This window comes from Sphaerodactylus townsendi, linkage group LG14 (assembly GCF_021028975.2).
Source record: "Sphaerodactylus townsendi isolate TG3544 linkage group LG14, MPM_Stown_v2.3, whole genome shotgun sequence".
NCBI classification, from domain to species: domain Eukaryota; kingdom Metazoa; phylum Chordata; class Lepidosauria; order Squamata; family Sphaerodactylidae; genus Sphaerodactylus; species Sphaerodactylus townsendi.
Window position 1 is genome coordinate 31,706,855 of NC_059438.1, and position 6,037 is coordinate 31,712,891.

The following is a 6,037-nucleotide window of genomic DNA, read 5'->3' on the forward strand; positions in this document are numbered from 1 at the left end:
TCTTTTAGCAAGGCTGAAGTATCCGCCCCTTCTCATCTCTAACAAGCTTAAAGCAGGGTGCAATCCTGTAAGGTGGCTCACTGATTGGCCCTGCCGTACCACCCAACATGGCTTAGCAGGGAATTGAACCTGGATTTCCTATGTTCTTCGCAGCCTCTACCTCATGGTATTTATGCTAGCAACTAGCAAAATTGTACCATCACGAGGCTCTTTAACTGAAGAAACTGAGCCTCAACAGTGCTTACAAGTTGAACAAACACTTTCTGTTGAGGACACACGGAAGAGAATCAGATGTGACCTTAACAGGGATGGAGCGAGGGGGGAAGTGCGCCCGGTGCGCGCACCATGCACCCCTCCAAGTCCCCGGAACACCTCGTCCTGCCCCCGGAACACCACGCCACGCCCCAGAACGCCTCTGCGGGGGCGCCCGCCTGATGTGTCGCACATCCCCCCGCCCCCTTGGCGCTACTCCTCTGGACCTTATAGACCTCTTTACTTAAAATACATCCTCCTAATGTATGGAACAGGGTGAACAATCCAATACAGACAGAAGCACACGAAGAATTAAGATTTTCTAGATGTTTGATGGGTCACAGTCTGGATTAAAATAGATAGTAATTGTTGAACATGTGCAGAGATTCTTTAGATTTAAGGCATTCTTGTACTGTATCTGGAAAATGGTAAATAGGGATTTTAATGTTGTCAAACACACAGGTTCAGAAGGCTTCATGAAAGTCTTCAAGGAGAATGTCCGAATAAGTTTTCCATCAAAACAGGACTTATATTAATCTTTTCTTTTGTACCAATTCTCAACTGGGCCAAATCTGTGGAAGAAGAAGAAGAGGAGGAGGAGGAGGAAGAAGAAGAAGAAGGAAGAAGGAAAAAAAAAGAAGAGCTTGGATTTATATCCCCCTTTCTCTCCTGTAAGGAGACTCAAAGGGGCTTACAAACTCCTTTCCCTTCCCCCCTCTCAACAAACACCCTGTGAGGTGGGTGGGGCTGCGAGAGCTCCGAAAAGCTGTGACGAGCCCAAGGTCACCCAGCTGGCCTGTGTGGGAGTGTACAGGCTAATCTGAATTCCCCAGATAAGCCTCCACAGCTCAAGCGGCAGAGCGGGGAATAAAACTCCAGATTAGAGTACACCTGCTCTTAACCACTACGCCACTGCTGCTCCCTTGTGGTGGGTGGGTGGGAAAAAGAGAAGGAAACAGAGAAAAGTTGGAGTACTCAAGAGAAAGGAAAGAAGAAATAGTGGGGAGTAGGTATGGGATAAATGAAGACACCCTCCTCCTGCAAATCCTTGTCTGTTCCCCACTGTGCAACCAAGCCTGCCAGCCCACACTGTGCCAGAGTTTTCTCAGATGCTGCCAGGGGAGGAAAAGAAAAATTGAAGATGGGAAGGCGGATAAAGGCAAACTCACTGGTGTGTGTAAAAGAGAGAAGGATGAAAAGTGTGTGTGGGGGCGGCGGCTATGGGGGCTTTCAGGGAAATAAAAGAAAAAATAGTGAGGTGGGGGAAATGAGATGCCCCCCCTACATGTCCTTGAGCAGGAGCAGCAGTGGCGTAGTGGTTAAGAGCAGGTGTACTCTAATCTGGAGGAACTGGGTTTGAGTCCTCGCTCTGCTGCTTGAACTGTGGAGGCTTATCTGGTGAACTAGATTAGCCTGTGCACTCCCACACACGCCAGCTGGGTGACCTTGGGCCAGTCACGGTTCTTCTGAGCTCTCTCAGTCCCACCTACCTCACAGGGTGTTTGTTGTGAGGGGAGAAGGGAAAGGAGTTTGTAAGCCCCTTTGAGTGTCCTTAGAGGAGAGAAAGGGGGAATATAAACCAAACTCCTCTTCTTCTTCTTGAGGGTCTCCCAATTGTATATTCATAGAATTTTATTTTAAAAGCTGGCTGTACCTTTGTCTGTTGATATTTGTGCTTCTGGTTTCCTGGAACTGTTATTGCTGTCCCTTGCTTGTTCTGACTACTGCCATGCAAATGGCACATCTAGTACTTGATAGAGGATTTCTGCATATGAATCAGCACCTTCACCTGAGCTGAACATAAGCTTTCAACAGATCACCGAGAGGCCACCTCAGGTGCTAATCAGCACAGGTGCCCACACTGCACAAGCATGAATTGTAGACACTTCCACAAAATAAAGACTAGAAATAAAATATTCTGCCCTTCAGTTTTCATGCTCATCGACTCTCAAACGTTCTTGCCACATGTTATTAGACCAAAGTACTTTCTCAGTCAGCAGTGAAACGTTCACACAGCCTCCTTCTGCACATGCAGAATAATGCACTTTCAATCACTTTGCAACTGTGTGGAACTGAAAAATCCACTTGCAAACAACTGTGGAAGTGGATTGAAAGTGCAGTATTCTACATGTGTGGAAAGGGCCATACTTTCTAAAGCAGTATCTATTCTGACGATGCTTAGAAGGTACGTTCAAATCATGTGCTTGTGCTCTGAATGGATGCAGACGTGCCCCCCAGACTTAATTCCTGGCATCTCTAGTGAACAGAATCTGTGGTAGATGGTCTAAACTAGATGTCCCAATGGTCTGCCTCAGTATAAAGTAACTTTATAGGCACAGATGACATCCTATATGCCTTCTTAACTTCACAAAGTACCATAATTTTTCACCTCCGTGTGAACACATTGCTTTGGTTCTTAAATGGCTATTGGGCATATTGTAGCACCCCTAAGTTTTGGGAAAAGGAAACAATTACTCTTTGCTTTTTCAAGAGCCCATATTTCCAGCCTGTCAATCCCCGAAGGAGGTGACAACAAAACACATTTAAATTCAAATAAATGTCTTAAATCACAAATAAATATGCACAAGAGACCTTCTGCTCAAAGAGTTAAGAACATTAAAATTTCTTTGCCCTTCTGGCAATGGAGTCACTTAGCAACAAAGACTTCTGAATGGGCAAACAACGCATAAGGTCACACTCCAGCTATTTATAGTCCATGAACAATATCATGCCACTGTCAAGAGACGCATTCAAGGAGCATAGATGCATCCATTTACACATACGTATTCAAGGCACATGTTAAGTACTAATGAAGTTAATGTATAGATACTTGTGTATTCTTCCCACATCCAGGAGAGTTTTTACGTGAGACTTCTACCCATCACATAATTGGTGTTTGGGTGGGTGTGTTTGTGTACACAGACACAGACACAGACACACACACTAAAATTTATACAGTCAGATCCTTAATATAATATTGGTAAACTGGCTACTTATCAGCGTCAAGTATAAGAAGACATTTTCCTTGCATACTAATAGAGACCAGACCAAACAAACTTTCTTGAAAGGAATAAAAGCTTTAACTATTTACGAAGAAGAAGAGTTGGTTTTATACCCCATTTTTTTCTACATTTAAGGAGGCTCAGTGGCTTACAATCACCTGCCCTTCCCCTCCCACGGCAGCCACGTGCAGGCGAATTCGTCCCTCTGCAGGGGAGGGCAAATCCATCTGCGTGGCTCTGCGTCACTCCCAAGGGCAGATTTCCCCCCACCCCTTGGGTTGGGGGCATTAAGCTCAAGAAGCAATTTTAAAAAATTTAACTTATAAATAATGCTCTCCTGATTTGCACATCCCCCACAAATGTTAGTTTTACCATAGAATGCCCAACATTATTTGCTAGAAGAATTTACAAATCCTTTTACCTTATATACTCGTGTATAAGTCAATATTGATGGTTTGCCGTTACCTGTCTCCACATCACACCCCTGGTATTCCTTGGAGGTCTCCCATCCAAATACTTGCCAAGGTCGAGGCTGAGAGTGTGCGACTCGCCCAAGGTCGCCCAGAAAGTTTCCATGGCTGAGTGGGGACCTGAACTCGGGTTGGTCAGATCCCAGGTCCAACACCTTAACCACTACACTACGCTGGCTCTCACTTTTAATGGAACAGGTAAAAAGGCAGGCTCAGACTACTCGAAATACTTTTCCTAATGCAATTTTTGCATCTATATCTCTAGCAAATGAAACGCCAGCAATCCCAATGGCCAACTTTGCTGAATTACCAGGACGGATCGTTCCGTTTTTCTGTTGCAATAAAGCCGCCCCTGTCAACAACGAAAGGCCGTTTACTAAAAGAGAAAAGGCGCTGATGCTTGACCACCCAACCCGAACAGTATTCCTTCAGCAGGGCAGCATATTGTGCCGGACCTATCGAAAGGCATACATGAGTCTTGAGTTCACACTGGCCTGATCAAGAGAACAAGACAAGTGCAAAGACAGACTACGGTAGCTAGCACCTTGATCAACACCTTTCTACAGAGAAATGGCCTCCTGGGATGAATTCCTTTATCGTACCTATCAATCAAAGAACCAGTAAGCCAACTAAAAACACGCTTTCGAAGCCTTGAAGAACGTTATTCCAAAACCATTAAAAGTGTGTTGACTGGGATGGAGATAATTAAGAACGTTAGCTGTAACAAACACAGAAGCGTTACACTACAGTTTTTAATGATACAAAGCTATACTATCTATGGGTAAAGATTAATCCCACTAGGTTCAGTGGGTACACAACACAAAGTCCAAGTTTTTTTGGGCAAACCATCTACCCCAACACAGAAACAGCTGCACCTGTGAAGAGGGTAAAGGTTCTTTCGCCCTCTCATCCCTCAGCCGAGAATTCCTCGTGGGACACAAAGTGACCACAGATCCACGTAAACACAGCCCTCAGGAAAAGGAGCCTCAGGAGGCTGCAATTCTGAACAAAGTAACCCTAGAAGAGGTTGTCCAGCCTTCCCCACGGGTCATCTTCTCTGTTCAGAATTGCTCCACATTCATTCTGGGTTCCAGAAGCAACAGGAGAACCTTAGACTTTTGAGCTTCAATTCATTCATCTGCTGCTGTGTTCTGCTGGCCACTCATGCTTCATACCTTCATGTTAGATCAGGGATGTCTAATGTGCGGCCTGAGACCAGATATGGCTCGAGGGGGATTATCAGTCCTGTGAGCCAGCTAACTCACAAGCCCGATAAGCCCTCTCAAGGCAGCCACCCCACCCCACCCCACCCCACCCCACCCCACCCCACCCCACCCCACCAGTCCAGGCCACCCCCAGTGCTGTTCTGGGGCCACCACCACCCCCCGGGTCACATTCATATCATATCCAGCCCTTGCAACAAATGAGTTCAACGCCGCTCCATTAAGTGCACAGAAGGGCAACAAGGATGATAGAGGGATTGGAGCACCTTCCTTCTGTGGAGAGGCTGCAGCGTTTGGGACTCTTTAGTTTGGAGAGGAGACGTCTGAGGGGGGATAATGATTGAAGTCTATAAAATTATGCATGGGATGGAAAATGTTAACAGAGATAAATTTTTCTCTCTTTCTCACAATACTAGAATACAGGGGGCACTCATTGAAAATGCTGGGGGGGGGGGAGAATTAGGACTAATAAAAGGAAACATTTATTCACGCAACGTGTGATTGGTGTTTGGAATATGCTGCCACAGGAGGTAGTGATGGCCGCTAACCTAGATAGCTTTAAAGGGGGCTTGGGCAGATTTATGGAGGAGAAGTCAATCTATGGCTACCAATCTTGATCCTCCTTGCTTTGAGATTGCAAATGCCTTAGCAGACCAGGTGCTCGGGAGCAGCAGCAGAAGGCCATTGCTTTCACATCCTGCATGTGAGCTCCCAAAGGTATCTGGTAGGCCACTGTGAGTAGCAGAGTGTTGGACTAGATGGACTCTGGTCTTATGTTCTTATTAGTTGCTATCGTTGCCTTGTCAGATTTCACAGAAATTTACGCAGGCTCTGGTTTTTAACATATTCAGTGAGAAGTCTTGCATCACGCGCAGTGTGCATTCCCCTCTTCACCCTTACCATTAGTTTGTTAGTGGCTTTTGAAATTCCACCCTCACTTGGGGAAGGTGAGGGCGTAGCACCAGCGGCTTCAACAAACAGAAGAGCCCAGCAATCGCTTATGGAGGAAGCAGGACACCAGCAGCCGAGAGCAAAGTCTAAATGTGTGCAATGCAGTCCAATGTAATCGTTATCCATACGACACTTTGGA